This window comes from Hyla sarda, chromosome 3 (genome assembly GCF_029499605.1).
Source record: "Hyla sarda isolate aHylSar1 chromosome 3, aHylSar1.hap1, whole genome shotgun sequence".
Classification (NCBI taxonomy): domain Eukaryota; kingdom Metazoa; phylum Chordata; class Amphibia; order Anura; family Hylidae; genus Hyla; species Hyla sarda.
Window position 1 is genome coordinate 286,732,148 of NC_079191.1, and position 17,364 is coordinate 286,749,511.

Genomic DNA, 17,364 nt, shown 5'->3' on the forward strand with positions numbered 1-17,364 from the left:
GTAGCATTGATTTTCAGTTACTACTAACCTGAGCTAGATTTGAGCCTAGAGCAAAGCAGCTCATGATCCCAGTGCAATCCATTGAGCCATTCAATTTCTATATTTTCTCCCTTTTAACCTTTTGGGTCTTTCTCCACATGGCTATACAATAACTCATGTAATGTACAAAATCCCTGTCTGACCACTTAGTAGCAAAGCCAATATACTAGGTGTGATAAATGGCAGTGTGAAATCTGGGAAGTCATATTCTTGTCACAGCTGAATTATTTTTGGAGTAATATAAAGAGACCCAGATTCCAATTTATGATTTCTGTTTTACAGAATGCTATATCTGAACGTATCAGTAGATATCTGGAATACACAATTATTGATCTTGATTCCCCCATTGCCATGGATGTTGGGTCACAATAAATAGAGGGGATATGTGTATGTTCCTCAGATACAGCTTATTTGTAGGGGAAGGAATTAGGAAATAAATAGTAGAAAACTCATCAGGTACCCAGACTTCATTATCAAGAAGCTTATGTCCATGGCCAACTAACTGCTGAAATGTGCTGCCACAAAGCAACCAGGCATCAAATAGAATGTATCAATTACCATATCATGCTGTCTCTGTGGATTATTTAGAAGCTGAAGAATAAGTTAGAATTTAAGAAATGAGTTTACATGTGCGATACTTACTTGTAGACATATAACATCGCGTATCCAAGTCATGTATGTTTGAAGGACAACAACAAAATCTTCTTCCTTGTGAAGCACAGTGGATCTTTGCTAAATGCATACTAATTCCTGTAATAGGAGTGATCATGTGCTCAATTGCAACATGAGTTTTCCAGCTCTTTTCTAAGATAGTTTAATGAATTCCTACTGTGAATGTGTTTAAAAAGCTTTTCTAACCTTCAGAATACAGTAACTCAATTGTTTGAGTGCTGTGAAATGTCAGTGATAAGGCTTTGGTCATTGCTTTTTGTGCTGTATCTGTGCTTTAAAAGTAACAATGAAGTCAGAATGAATGAAGACTATTTCCATATTATGAAATAAATAAACATATCTGATAAAAATTCTGGGAAAATTAGATCCATAATGCTGCATTGTAAACCTGATTATTACCTAATGTACTGTATAACTGTATTTTCCTTTCCTTTGGAGCTATTCCAATAGAGCAGGGGAGAAGTGAGCAAATAAAATTTGTATTGGAATACAGGTAGCAGTTACCTTCGAATGGACACAGTATGAGGCTTGACTCTGTCTGGCAACCACATCAGCTGTTGGGGTATATTTACAAAAGCAAACATTGACCATGTGGAGATATGTAACCCAAGACTATGTTCATAGTACGGAATCTCTGCCCAGAGATATTCTGGTTGGAGATTTCATCTCTAGTGGGCGCCACCAAAACCCTTCTGTTGCCAGAAGTGCAGCCCCCATGGAAATCTGCCAAAAGAATGAACATGTCCGTTTGTATCCAAAATTAGAAGTCCCACTGCGGAAATTCAGTTTTGTGCACGGTTAAGCAGTATCCTATTCAACACATTGGAAGGCTGCTGCATCCTAATTTCTGAACAGAATTTCTCAGCTCAAAAATTCAGTAGTGTGAATATAGCCTAAGAAGTCTATTCACAAGATAGCTTTACAAATACAGAGGTAGAGAGGCACATATACCCTGCTTGCGGCTTCGGCAGGTTCTTAATCATGTTTCATACTTCATGTGATTCAGTGATTTTTCTTGAAACCGCATGATTTGTAATATGAAAAATGTCACAAAAATTGCAACATACATTTACACAAGTGTTTTGTTGTGGATTTTTTTTTTTTTTTTTTTATGGAATAAACATTGGTGGTCTATGGGGGAAAAAAATGCCAGAAACTAACCAAAAAATCCATGCTGCATATTTTTGCAAGAAAAAAAGAGAAAAAAACACCCTGGAAAATGTTTTTTTTTTTTCTGGTAACTTAAAATGCATGGAATAACAAAAAATGACTGTGCAGTTTTTTCAGCAGTTTTAGTCACATTTTCATGTCATTTTGATCAAAGTTACAAAAACAACCTTCATAACTAGTACACACTGCGTACTGAAGAAAAGTGACATTGACTCAAAAGACCGTACAAAAACTGTTACAAACAAAACACATTGGGGGAATATTCAAAGACTTGTGTTATTAGTGCTCTTTTTTTAACTGCACCTGATTTTCAAAAGTGTGTTTGGTCTTTTGAAAATTTGGGGCAAATAGCACAAATAGCAAACCATTTAACACCAGGTATTCTTGGTATTAGCTGTGACATTTTGTACGCCAGAAAGTGGTGCTAAATCTTTGAAAATAGGGTGCTAATAGCACAAAAAGCCTAACCATGCCCCTTTAAAAAAAAACTGGCTAACAGAGCGCTAAATTTATGAATATGTGGCACTAATAGTGTGCGCCACAGTTTAATCAAAAAGAGTGGTGCTAAATTCTTTGAATATCCCCCCCCCCCTTTGGCCCATATTTACTATGACTATTGCACCAAAATCAGAATGGTGGCATAAGGCAATTGTGGCACAGTCATTGTACACAGTTTGCCAAAGAAAATAAGGCATGGCTTGAATGGGACCTTGTGTTCAGGAGAACGCTACATGGAGACCAGTCTAAGGATAATGGCCCTCATTTACTATTCTAAACCCGACCTCTTTTGTCGGGTTTTTTTGTCGCATCTTTGTCTGCGCCATGTCGCAGACATCATGCGCCAGTCTGCGACACGATGCAACATTTTTTCCCGACGGACCCGATGTGGATTCTCCCAAACCCGAAAAAGGGGCGTAACCCGACATTTCTGAGCTTTCCCACGTATTTATAAAGGTTTCCAACCCGAATTTGTTGTATTGTTGTGGATTTTTTCCCGAAAGCTCAGAGGAGTTGGAAACCAAAACCAACAAAACCCACGTGCGACAAACAGGATGCGACATAATAATAAATACCAGGGGGAAAAAGCAGTCGGGTAAGAAAGCAAGATAGACTTACAACCCGATTTTCTTAGTAAATGAGGGCCAATGTGTTATGTGGCTCCAGATTCAAGGTTTGCTCTCATAGCAAAATTCACGAGTGCTGGTAGAGTCAAGGCAAGCAGTTTTGTGGTGTATGTCTGCTGTCTCTATTAATTCTTTCTATGTCGATAGATATTATAATATTGAGAATATTATGCATTTTTCTTTTAAAGTAGATGCAGATTTATCAGAAAGGGATATTGCATTGTAAGCAGAAATTAGCTTTCATACAAATGGTGAGTCTGGGTCTAGTTCTAAGGTGGATGTGATTTATGGCCTAAAAACAAAGGTTGCTTTTAATTGCAAATAGTTTTGCCTGTGTATAGAAAAATCAATACTTCATTGAGAAAGTACTACATTATGAAGCTTTCACAGATCCAATTTAAAATATCTATATAGAGAGAAACAATCCACCTGCTGTCTGCAAGTAAAATGTAGTTAATCTTGGTTTATGTATATATACATAATAACAGATGTTTGTAGCACTACACATGCCAGCATTAGCATCCATCTATATTCCGTGCACGAAGAGCAGAATGTAATTAACTGGAAATAACAGTATCATTCAGAAATGTGTTAATAATGGGGTTTAGCTTTCATTACATTAACAAAAGCCAGCAGATATTATTGGATTATTCTGTTCGCTATTCTGATAAGCAAACGTTCTAGATCTAATTTCAAAATAATGCTTTACTAAGACTGCTACAATTCAGACATATTGAAAATGGGACTTGTGACAGAGATGTGGTTTCTTAATAATAAGGGAAAAAAGTGTAAGCTATAAAATGACCCTACAATTTTAGGACATTTATCAAGAACCTTCTTAGAGGGATCTGTAAGTGTGTGTGCTGCTGAGAGCTCCAGACAGGCTATCAAAGACAACTGTACCTTTCCTACAGTTGAAGGTGGTTGCCAAACGTATAACATTTCCTTTTTATTTGTCTGGGAAATGTCCAGGAGGCAGGGCCAAGCTTCTTAAGTGCCACAGCCTAGCATGCCTTTTCACTTGCCTTCACCTCCCAGTCCCTTCTTGACTAATGTACAACGCTTCGTATGTCAATCAAGCTACAGGTGGGGTCCTTTGTTCTGTATTTTGCTACTTAGTTGCTGCTTTGTATTTTTCTACCCATTGAAGTCAATAGGTAGCAAAATCAGCTGTGTATTTTGCTATGCATTGACTTCAATGGGTAGGAAAATATGCAGCAGCAAATACGCAGCAAAATATGGCATGTGTGACCCTACTCTTAGGGTTTATCCTGTGCATATTTGATGGGAAGGATTTGAAGCTGCAGATTTTATGCTTCAGAGTTCAATGTAAAATAAAAGACTGAACACAGTATCAAATTTGCAGCTTCAAATCTGCAGCATCAAATTTACGCAGGATAGTGTACGTGTGAATACACCCTTTAATGTTACAAAATAGCATTTTTGGAATAGCTCAAAACATGTTATTTTTGTGTTTTACAAGGCAATTTGCAGAAATTGTGTTTATCTGAAAGTAGCTGAAAGTATTTATGGGTAAGACAAAGCTTTGGGGGAGCTTTATCAAAACCTGTGCAGAGGAAAGTTGTCCATAGTAACCAATCAGATCAGATCTTTTTTTAGAGGCCTTTTTAAGAATTAAAAGCGCAATCTGATTTGTTGCTATGGACATCTGGTCACCTTTTCCTTTTCACATGTTTTGATAAATCTCCCCCTTTGTGTTTACCTCCTTTAAAGCACAACATCTGAACAGGCATGTGGAATAAACGTGGAGTCAGCAGCCATAGATCCACCCAAACTTTTCTGCGGGTCGGGAATCATACAGGAAGACTAGTAAAAAAAAACTAGTATCTTGGCCATACTCTTGTAAAGACAAAAAGTGCAATTAAGGTCAAACTTACCAGAAGGTGTTGCGCTAGGCGCACAACACCGTACAGCATATTAATAAAAGAAGGTCTGTTAGCAACCACGATCCTCCGGTCGATACTTGCTCACCGGTCCAAACAGCAGAAGCCAAAAAAGTATTGCAAACATGGATCTTCACAGACGCATAAACAGCAATAAATTAGGTAGAATAGGTCCTCAAGTTCATAATAATTATTTATTCCAAGTACATAAAAGCAACGCGTTTCCTGCCCGTAGTGGGCACTTCATCAGGCAAGTATGCACACTTGGCTTCTGGTTGGCCATACTCTTGTCCAGTTTGACAGATTATTTATTAAAACAATAAAAATAATATAGAAACCGCATGGTGGATAGCGTTTCTGGTACGGTACAGACGGGCCTGAGAAAGGGTCTATTCCGGACCAGAAACTCATTGCACCTCGCAGTTTCTCTACTGTATTTATTCTTTTTATAAATGACTTTTCAAATGGAAAAAACACCTGGCCAATATCTATTTTTTCTTTTGTCTTTGTTCCTGTAAGGACAATTCATAGAATAAAATCATATCCTTGAACAAAGCAAGAAAACCTGCAATGTTCATTATGGGATTTGATCCCTTTCATACAACAATATAGTTGGTTACCTAGGGAGAGGGGCTGTATTATAGCATTGTAAATGTGTCCTACAGGACATTATTATAATCTGAAGAAGAATAAAAAAATGATTCAAGTTATTATATTTAAGATGATGAGGAACATCAGGTCCTGTAAAGACAGTACATCAGGATCCTATAATAATAGTCATAAAGTCCTGAATAAGGACTTATTGGACCAAACTAGCAAGGCAGTATAAAAGCCATCGGGCTATTTAATTCATATCCATTTATCATTTCTTCATATTATTACAAGCTTGTTCATTTCCGTGGGGCTAAATCTTGTAATAAGGCTGTACTCAAGATAAAACTGCTAGTCAGAGTAGTAGAGTTTGGTAGGTCACCATACTGTACTTTCATAACATAGGGTATATTGGGGTGAGCAATAGTAATGTACACTTTGAGCACTGAGGGCAAATGCCTTTAGCACCCAGAAGGGGTATGGAAATTTAAAAAAAACTACTTGTCCAACGGACTAAAGCAGAACACAATCTACTTGTCCCTCAAGAAAATCCACTTGTCCTGGTAGATAAAATAATTTCAACCAAAATAATATGTAAATAAGGTCTTTATCAGTTTCTGCAGTTTCTGATCTAAAGGGTTAATAGCCGGCCAGGGCGATTGCCGCATGCCGGGCTATTATTGGCGCCCCCCAGCTACTGAAATTAGTTGGGGGCCACCAGGTATGGAGCCGGCTCGAGTCAGCCCGCTCCATACACCCTGAGCGCCGGTGTGAGATGCAGTATTTATTAGTTTCTGCACTTTTGTTTTTTCCTCCTCGTCCTATAATAGCCAAACTCTTATTTTTCCAACTATGGACCCATATGAGTCTTGTTTTTTGCGGGGCCGAGTATACCAAATTTGTTTAGTTTCCATCATGTTTTTAATAATCATTTTTTGTTTTTTACTTTTTAATTTAAAAAAAAATCCCTGACCCCTATAACATTAACATTTTTCCATATACTCGGCTGTATAAGGGCTAATTTTTTGGGCTGTAATATGCTGTTTGTATCGGTACCATCCCGGTATTGATCGGACTTTTTGAACACTTTTTTTTACTTGGATATGATGTTATAAACATAAAAAATGCTATTTTGTGATTTGCTATATATATATATTTTTTTTTTTACGTTAATGCCATTTACCATACGGGATAGAAATGTTTTTCTTTTTTAATAGTTCAGTCAATTATGCATGCGCCAATACCAAATATGTTTATTTTTATTATGCTCACATATTTTTTTAATGAAAAAGGGGGGTGATATGAACTTTTAATATGGAAGAGGTTAATGTGTGTTTTTAAACTTTTGTTAAACTTTTTTTTTTAAAATACACTTTTTTAGGAATCATTTAGATGCCTCTTACAGATCAATGCAGTTCTATTGAACTCCATTGATCTGTGTTCATTTGGTTGAGCCTGCTCAAGGCAGACTCAATCAAATGCAGATCTATGGGAGCAGCCATGAATGCTGAGGTAAGCCCTCTGGCTACCTCCACAAGGGATCGCCCAAGGGGGTGCGATCCATCCCGCTAGACCAACAGGGATGGTTTAAAGATCCCTTTAGACACCACTGTCAGCTTTGACAGCGGTGATCTAAAGGGTTAATAGCCGGCAACGGCGATTGCCGCATGCCGGGCTATTATCGGCGGCCCTCGGCTGCTGAAATCAGTTGGGGGCCACCAGGTATGGAGCCGGTTCGAGTCAGGAGCCCGCTCCATACACCCTGAGCGCTGGTGTGAAGTGCAGACTGCCGTCCCATGCAAGTCTGCATCTGCCCGTGTATTAAGAAAAAAAGGGGGGGGGGAGAGTCGGTCCAGCCCTGCTTGCCCGACACAAGGCTAAATCTATGAAAAATTCACGTGCCCGGAACTGCATGTCCCGACCGTCGGGCAATAGGATTTCCACATCCCTGGTTGTTTGAGATCACCAGTGGGATACATTAATAAAAGCTCAAATTGTATGGATGATTTATCACCAATTGGCCCTGTTAGGTACATCTGTATTTGTATTTTATGTCTAAAATAAACTAAACACAATAGTGATAAAATCATTCCTTTAGATTTATATATGCAAATTAAATCTATTATTGATTCTTTTATAACATTTCTTAAGCTTTCAGCTAACCAAATATTTATACAGATAAAAAACAGTATTAAAATTACATATGAGTTTGTACGAATATAGAGGCACATTTCCTTGCCGCATAAAATAGCATAGTAACGTACAATAAAATACATTCTGCATTATTACATTTGATTACTACCATTGATTTTAAACTTTTGCTATTTGGTGATTGCAGTTGTTCTTTTATAAATTATATACTATTAGAAAAACAACCTTAAGAAATAGGGAACAATGCTTGCTTAGGACTGAAAGTCTTTATGCTGTCTGCGCACACTTATTTTTGCTAGAAAGTCATTGGCAGGTCATGAAAAAGTGAAGTTAAAAGTAAAATTGTAAGTGGAAAAGTATGATTACTCATGAAAAAAACAGAGAAAAAGTGCATTTCACCTGCCTGTCCTATTTGCCCTGCTACTCATACAGTAGCAAAGGGAATGTAATTTTACCTGTCATTGCAGTTGACATGCCATCACTCAAATACATTTTGAGATTGTTCAGAAGAATGCCTATATTTTCTTAGCTGTAAAATACCAGTATTTCCAAGCTGAAGTGACAACCTCTTGAAAGTTTCAATGGGAAGTAACTCTGGTGCCTTAACACATTCCTTGCATTTTAGAATAGTTAGTAGACGTTTTCAGAACCTGTATTCACTCGTTGTGACACTAAAAGAAAAAAGCATACTTATATGAAAAATTAGGACACTCTGGAGCAAGCACTTTTTACGTTACCTGTGTGTACTATGTCAGGGTATGAGTCTTATGATATATATATATATATATATATATATATATATACACAGTGGTCCCTCAACATAAGATGGTAATCTGTTCCAAATGGACCATCGTTTGTTGAAACCATCATATTTTAAGGGCCATCGCAGGTCGAGGGGTCACTGTATGTATATATATATATATATATATATATGTATATGTGTATATATATATATATATATATATATATATATATATATATTAGAAATGAGCGAACTTACAGTAAATTTGATTCGTCACGAACTTCTCGGCTCGGCGGTTGCTGCCTTTTCCTGCATAAATTAGTTCAGCTTTCAGGTGCTCCTGTGGGCTGGAAAAGGTGGATACAGTCCTAGGAGACTCTTTCCTAGGACTATATCCACCTTTTCCAGCCCACCGGAGAACCGGAAAGCTGAACTAATTTATGCAGGAAAAGTCATCAACTGCCGAGCTGAGAAGTTCATGACGAATCGAATTTACTGTAAGTTCGCTCATCTCTAATATATATATATATATATATATATATATATATATATATATATATATATATATATAATATATGTATGTGATATATCATAATGGTGTTTTTAGAAAAAAAGTGAAAAGAGACTAATAACTAGAAATGCTGAATACTACAGACGGACTATTTGAAGCACCTGCTGGAACCAGAATTGGACGAGTAGACAACTCATAAATGCAGCCCAGATTTACTAAAACTGTCTAAATCTTTGACATTGTTAAATTAGACCAGAAAATCTAAGGCTAAGTTCACCCAACTGAAGGTTTACTGGCGTATTCGTCATATGTGCGCATTTTTAGTCCATAATCTGCAATTTTTGCACCAGTTTTACAGATGCAAAATGTGCGCCTATAAATAAATAAAAAAATAGAGAGGAGAGGTAAACAAGATGAAGCATAATTGGTTCCGTTCAGGCTACACACCTTCTTATTGTCTGCTTTAGACTTGTACCCATAATGACAAGAACAGGATTTCTTAGGGCATGTTCCCACAGTGAAATGTCCTTTTAAATATTGCGCACAAACGTTCCGCTGCAGAAGAGTCCCATTCATTTTAATGGGATTCTGCTGCATTGTTCACACGGTTTTTACGAACTCCACAATCAGGATTTCCACAACAGAAACATATGTCACTGAAATTCCGTCTCTGGGGTCCATAAAGAGAATAGACTTGTCTATTCTTTTTGCAGATTTTGCTCAGAAATCAATTGCCGTCTGTGAGACAGTGCATTTCCGAGTGGTCCTAGCACCCACAGGTTTATTCAAATGTGCAGAATGTCCGCACGTGTTTTCTGTGCAGACATTCAGTACATTTTATGCTGTGTGAGCATGGCCTTAAGAGGCATCTCATATTGCAAAGAATACCTAAGAAAGATAATAGAAGAAAGAATAAAAATTAAAAGTTTTTTTTTTTGTTAAAGGGGTACTCCGCTGGAAATTTTTATTTTTTTTTAAATCAACTGGTGCCAGAAAGTTAAACAGATTTCTAAATGACTTCTATTTAAAAATCTTAATCCTTCCAGTACTTATCAGCTGCTATATGCGCCACAGGAAGTTATTTTCTTTTTGAATTTCCTTTCTGTCTGACCACAGTGCTCTCTGCTGACACCTCTGTCCATGTCAGGAACTGTCCAGAGCAGGAAAGGTTTGCAATCGGGATTTGCTCCTACTGTGGAAAGTTCCTAAAATGGACTTTCCACAGAAGGAGCAAATCCCCATTGCAAACCTTTCCTGCTCTGGACAGTTCCTGACATGGACAGAGGTGTCAGCAGAGAGCACTGTGGTCAGACAGAAAGGAAATTCAAAAAGAAAAGAATTTCATGTAAAGCATACAGCAGCTGATAAATACTGGAAGGATTAAGATTTTTAAATATAAGTAATTTACAAATCTGTTTAACTTTTTGGCATAAAAAAAAATTATAATAATGTTTTCCAGCGGAGTACCCCTTTAAACAAAAGATAGGTGACACAGATTTACAACTTGTAGGAATGCCTTATAGTCCAAACTACTCATTGAATTGACATAAAGCTCACATTTTACATTTAAACTTTGTGCTGTCATTGTGTTAAAGGGGTACTCCGGTGGCCAGTGTGTTTTTTCAGTTTCTACTTGCCCTTGCAGGTGAGTTTTCTTGTTCTCTCTGGTCTCGTTCTTGCTCTTTGTTTGTCTTTCTTTTCCTTTCTTTGCACAAGTGTGTCCATGTAGTGTAGCCTCTATTTCCGTTTTGCCTTTGTTTAACCTCTTCAGGACGCAGGGTGTATGGATACGCCCTGCATTCCGAGTCCTTAAGGATGCAGGGCGTATACATACACCCTTGGGAATTCCGGTCCCCACCGCTAGCCGGTTGGGGACCGGAGCCGGATGCCTGCTGAAATCGTTCAGCAGGCATCGCGGCATATCGCCCAGGGGGGTCATTATGTCCCCCCATGTCGGCAATGGCCGCAGATAGCTGGACAATTCAGCCCAGTGATCTGCGGTGATTCCGGGTCAATCGGGTCTCCAGTGTCTCTGACGGCCCCGAACAGCCATAGACATCAGGGGTGAGGTGGCACTGGTGCCACCTCACGAACGCCCTGATTCGTCGGCTGGTTTACCGGCCGACCAATCAGGGCACCTGCTACGGGTGTTACTACCGCAACCCGCTCCGCCCCTCTTCCGAAGGACGTGAGCGGGTGCGGGACGTGGACCCTGGCAGCTGGGGACCCCGATCCCCGGCATCCCTGTTGGGATCGGGGCCCCAGGAGCGGTGGCGGCGGCGGCGAGGGACTGACCTGGGGAGCAGTAGTTGGAGGTGATTGACAACCTCCTGCTGTTGCTTAGCAACAGCTCCCAGCATGCAAAAAGGGCATGCTGGGAGCTGTAGTTATGCAACAGCAGGAGGCAGACCACCACAACTCCCAGCATTCCCTTATGGGCATTTTCTATGGAAAAGTGTACCTTCAGCTGTTGTATAACTACAACTCCCAGCTTGCACAAACAGCTAAAGTGCATGCTGGGAGTTGTAGTGGTGCATCTGCTGGTTGCATAACTACAACTCCCAGCATGCCCGTTGGCTGTCGGTGACTGCTGAGAGTTGTAGTTTTGCAACAGCTGAAGGCACACTGGTTGTGAAACACTTTTTTTTAACCTAACTCAGTGTTTCACGACCGGTGTGCCTCCAGCTGTTGCAAACTACAACTCCCAGCATGCACCATATATGCTGGGAGTTGTAGTTTTGCAACAGCTGGTGGCACACTGGTTGTGAAACACTGAGTTAGGTCACAAACTCAGTGATACACAACCAGTGTGCCTACAGCTGTTGCAAAACTAAAACTCTCAGCATGTACAGTCTGTCAGCCCATGCTGGGAGTTGTACTTTTGCAACAGCTGGATGTTCCCTCCCCCCCTCCCCAATGTGAACGTACAGGGTACACTCACATGGGCGGAGGTTTACAGTAAGTATCCGGCTGCAAGTTTGAGCTGCGGCAAATTTTCTGCCGCAGCTCAAACTGCCAGCGAGAAACTACTGTGAACCCCCGCCCGTGTGACTGTACCCTAAAAACACTACACTACCACAAAATAAAATAAAAAGTAAAAAACACTACATATACCCCTACACAGCCCTCCTCCCCAATAAAAATGAAAAACGTCTGGTACGCCACTGTTTCCAAAACGGAGCCTCCAGCTGTTGCAAAACAACTACTCCCAGTATTACCAGACAGCCACTGACTGTCCAGGCATACTGGGAGTTTTACAACAGCTGGAGGCACCCTGTTTGGGAATCACTGGCGTAGAATACCCCTATGTCCACTCCTATGCAAGTCCCTAATTTAGGCCTCAAATGGGCATGGCGCTCTCACTTTGGAGCCCTGTCGTATTTCAAGGCAACAGTTTAGGGTCACATATGGGGTATCGCCGTACTCAGGAGAAATTGTGTTACAAATTTTTGGGGATATTTTCTGCTTTTACCCTTTTTAAAAATGTAACATTTTTGGGAAACCAAGCATTTTAGGTAAAAAAAAATATATATTTTTTTTACATATGCAAAAGTCGTGAAACACCTGTGGGGTATAAAGGTTCACTTAACCCCTTGTTACGTTCCCCAAGGGGTCTAGTTTCCAAAATAGTATGCCATGTGGTTTTTTTTTTTTTGCTGTTCTGGCACCATAGGGGCTTCCTAAATGTGGCATGCCCCCAGAGCAAAATTTGCTTCCAAAAAGCCAAATGTGACTACTCCTCTTCTGAGACCTGTAGTGCGCCAGCACAGCACTTTTCTCCCCCATATGGCGTGTTTTCTGAATTGGGAGAAATTGGGCTACAAATATAAGTAATTTTTTTTTCCTTTTACCACTTGCAAAAATTCAAAAATTGGGTCCACAAGAACATGCGAGTGTAAAAAATGAAGATTGTGAATTTTCTCTTTCACTTTGCTGGTATTCCTGTGAAACACCTAAAGGGTTAAAACACTGACTGAGTGTCATTTTGAATACTTTGAGGGGTGCAGTTTTTATAATGGGGTCATTTATGAGGTATTTCTAATATGAAGACCCTTCAAATCCACTTCAAAACTGAACTGGTCCCTGAAAAATATTGAGTTTGAAAATTTTGTGAAAAATTGGAATATCGCTGCTGAACTTCCCTCTGGTGTCTTCCAAAAGTAAAAACTCATAAATTTTATCATGTAAACATAAAGTAGACATATTGCATATGTGAACCAAAAAAAATAATATTTTGAATATCCATTTTCCTTACAAGCAGAGAGCTTCAAAGTTAGAAAAATGCAAAATTTTCATTTTTTTCATCAAATTTTGGGATTTTTCACCAAGAAAGGATGCAAGTTACTGTAAAATTTTACCACTATGTTAAAGTAGAATATGTCATGAAAAAACAGTCTCGGAATCAGAATGATAACTAAAATCATTCCAGAGTTATTAATGTTTAAAGTGACAGTGGTCAGAATTGCAAAAAACGGCCAAGTCCTTAAGGTGAAAAAGGGCTAAGTCCTTAAGGGGTTAAGAAACTACAGCTCCCAGCATGCCTTGTAGACTGTCTCCTCTTTCAGTGCCTTGCCCAACTTTTTTCCCCCTTTAGCACGCCCTTTCCCTGCCCTGCTCATTAGTATACTCATCCCACCTTCACTGTCAGATTCTCAACCCGCAATCCCCACATCAGGGAATGAATGGTCGGGTGGGGGATGGTCGGGAAGGACTGATCATATGTGACCCGCAGGCGCTGCTCTGCTTCTACCCCCCCCCCTCCACCCCAAAAGGGTTAACTGTCCCCACATCAGGGAACTAATCATATGTGACCCGCGGGCGCTGCTCTGCTGTCATCTCCTCCTGCAAGCGCTGAAAGTCAGTGAGCCGCTAGCTCACTTTCAGCGCTTGCATTGGGGAGATGACAGCTTCTATTCTCTGATGAGAAGCCCTGCGCCTGTACTCACAAATTATTAATTCCCCAACGTGGGGAGAATGTACAGCGCTGCGGTGGCTCACCGTTAACCCTTGCAGGTACATCGCGTTTCGTGGGGGGGGGGGGGAGGGGAAGGGCAGGAAGCCGAGCAATGCCCGGGGGTCACATATGATTAGTTCCGCAATGTGGGGACATCGCGCTGCGGATAACCATTCATTCATTTCTTGATGTGGGGACTGCAGGGTGAGAAGCTGACAGTGCGCCCGCGAGGGGGATCATGATAGCGCTGCGGCTGACATGTTACTAATTCCCCAGCCATGGGGACCGTGCGACCGGGGGGGGAATCATGATAGCAAATTCGCAAATTCCCCTGATTCCCCCTGCAGGCGCATGGTCCCCAGGGTATTCAGTACATTGTGAGCCAGGCGCAGGGCAGGCTGACAGTGGGAGGAGACATCCATCCTCCCGCAACAATTCAATGAATATTCATTACAGGGGTGTGGAAAAGGGGCAAAACCATTGCAGTAGAAAAAAAAACTGCAACGCCTGCAGCACTGACTTCTTGTCCACAACAGTGAACAAACATGGCCGTGAGTGTGGACGACAGTCAAAAGCAACCAGAAAAACGACTGAACTTCCCTCACAGAAAAGAGGTCAGTAAAGAACAGATATGCTGTGGACAGATGTATAACATGTGAATTACAAAAGTGCTCAACTCTCTACAAACACGCTTGTTAACCATAAAGCTGTGGTACCGGAGTACCCCTCTAAGAAGATAACTCCACTTGGCTTCCTACCGAACCAGAACCCTATTCCAGTTTCCTCCTCTGACATCCCTGTTCATTTCTCAAACAATTATCATGTGCTTTAAAAGAGGGATTGTTTGGAGTTACCTATTTTCTTTAGCCTCTTTCTCTGCCAAAATAGTTAGTTTGTGCTCCCTGGTATGTCATCTTAAAGGGGTACTTTAATATTAAATTGTAAATTACTTCTATTAAAAAATCTTAGTCCATTTTAGGAACTGTCCAGAACAGCATATGTTTGCTATGGGGATTTCCTTTTACCCTGGACAGTTCCTAAAATGGACAGAGATGTCAGCAGAGAGCACTGTGCTCATGATGTCAGCAGACAGCTCTGTGTTTCAAACGGAAAAGAATTTCCACTGTAGTATTCAGCAGCTAATAAGTACAGGAAGGATTAAGATTTTTTAATAGAAGTAATTTACAAATCTCAAATAACAAGAAAACAAGAGATAAATCGGCGGATAATGAAGTGAAAACTAGTGGTGCTCAGACTAACTGAGGAGTAAATCCATTAAACTTTCTAGTAGAGAAAGAAGACAGTCGGCAACTCACCAATCTTCGGTTCAGCAGAGTTCTTTATTGCACATACTCACAACAGAGTTGCCCAGGGAGAAGACGGGGATGATGGACACACGGGGGGGGGGGGGGGGGGGGGGTACCACAGAGAGGCGACAACACTGTTTTGCACATGCTCACCTATCACCTTCCCTTCACCATGTGGCGTAACAAACATGGGGAGGGGAATTCTGACACATGATTAACACTTTGATGACCTATCATTTTACGGCTAAAAGCAAACGGAGACATCAACTTTATCATTTAGACCGAAGACCCCCAGTGCATCGGTCGACAAGATCCAATGTGTTTCCCTTCTCAGGAGATTCTTGTCGGCTGCAATGCCTGGTCTGGCCGGGACTTTTTCTAAACCTGCCAACCTTAGAGTTTCTGGACTTCCCCCGTGTGAGTCTATTACATGTGAAATAAATCTAGGAGGTCCCTTTTTGGTCCGTAAGGAATAAAAGTGCTCTCTGACTCTAGCACACAATTGTCTGATAGTTTTTCCTATGTAATAGTACCCACATGGGCAGAAGATCACATATACAACGTTTTTTGTTTTACAGGTGATAAGTTCAATAACAGTATGAAACACCGGACCTATCCTAAATTATTTTTTACATAAGTTGTATTTGCAAAGCTTAAAATTTTTGCACTGAAAATTACCAGTAGGAGTGTGGTCGCTAAGCCAGTCACTTTTCTTGTTGTTTTTCGCCTTCTCTATGTTCTCTTTTATAGCATCGCCTATAGTTCTATTCTTTCTATATGATATTAAAGGCTTATTAATTGCTATATCTTTGATATCCTCGTCCAATTCAACCATGTACCAATTTTTCCTTTCTGCTCTTTCTATTATTTTATTTACTGGGGTATTTTGAAATGTAAATGTAAATCTTCTTTTTGAACCATCTTCTCACTGTTTTTTTTGTTTTTGTTTTATTACTACCTAGTAATTCAGCTCTTGTTCTCTTTTCTGCTCTTTCCCTTCCCTTTTTAATTAGGCTTTGTGGATAATTTATTTCCAATAATCTACACTCTAACTCATCAACTTGTTTTTGGAATGTGTTGTTATGGACATTGTTTCTTTTTAAACGTAAAAATTGTCCATAAGGAATTCCGTTTTTTACCGCTGTTGTGTGGGAGCTGTGATAGTGAAGGATAGTGTTGCATGCAACTTCTTTCCTATACCCTTCAGTTATTAATGTATCATTCTCTATTTTTATACGTACATCCAAGAAATCCAACTCTATACCTCCATATTGCTGTGTAAAAGCCATGTTATATCCTACTATGCTGTTCAAATATCCGACAAAGTCACTAAATTGGCTTTTTGAACCCGACCATATCAACAGGACATTGTCTACAAATCGGGCGTATGTCCTAATGTATTTAATGTACGGGTTAAGGTTGGAATATACCACCTCATTTTCAAACCATAATTTACAAATCTGTTTAACTTTCTGGCACCAGTTACATAGTTACATAGTTAGTACCGTCGAAAAAAGACATATGCCCATCAAGTTCAACCAGGGAATTAAGGGGTAGGGGTGTGGCGCGATATTGGGGAAGGTATGGGATTTTATATTTCTTCATAAGCATTAATGTTATTTTGTTCCAGGAATGTATCTAATCCTGTTTTAAAGCTGTTAATTGTTCCTGCTGTGACCAGTTCCTGAGGTAGACCGTTCCATAAATTCACAGTCCTCACGGTAAAGAAGGCGTGTCGCCCCTTGAGACTAAACTTTTTCTTCTCCAGACGGAGGGAGTGCCCCCTCGTCCTTTGGGGGGTTTAACATGGAACAGTTTTTCGCCATATTTTTTGTATGGGCCATTTATATAATTATATACGTTTATCATATCCCCCCCTTAAACGTCTCTTCTCAAGACTAAACAATTGTAACTCCTTTAATCGCTCCTCATAGGTAAGATGATCCATGCCCCATATTAGTTTAGTTGCGCGTCTCTGCACCCTTTCCAACTCCGCAGTGTCCCTTTTATGGACAGGTGCCCAAAACTGAACAGCATATTCCAGGTGAGGCCGTACCAATGCTTTATAAAGGGGGAGTATTGTCACGATGCCGGCTGGCAGGTAGTGGATCCTCTGTGCCAGAGAGGGATGGCGAGGACCGCGCTAGTGGACCGGTTCTAAGCCACTACAGGTTTTCACCAGAGCCCGCCGCAAAGCGG

At 40.2% G+C, this 17,364-nt stretch overlaps 1 protein-coding gene and 1 long non-coding RNA gene across 5 annotated transcripts in view; one reads left to right on the forward strand and one right to left on the reverse strand.

The window, feature by feature from the left end:
- The window catches only part of LOC130362404 (uncharacterized), a 52,611-nt gene extending 51,707 nt beyond the window's left edge, over positions 1–904 (reverse strand). The window contains exon 1 of the long non-coding RNA XR_008891402.1: positions 682–904. This is a non-coding gene — a long non-coding RNA (uncharacterized LOC130362404). The remainder of the gene's footprint in view (positions 1–681) is intronic.
- Positions 1–17,364, forward strand: part of PACRG (parkin coregulated) — a 634,469-nt gene that overhangs the window by 409,026 nt on the left and 208,079 nt on the right. The gene's annotated exons all lie outside the window — the stretch shown is intronic.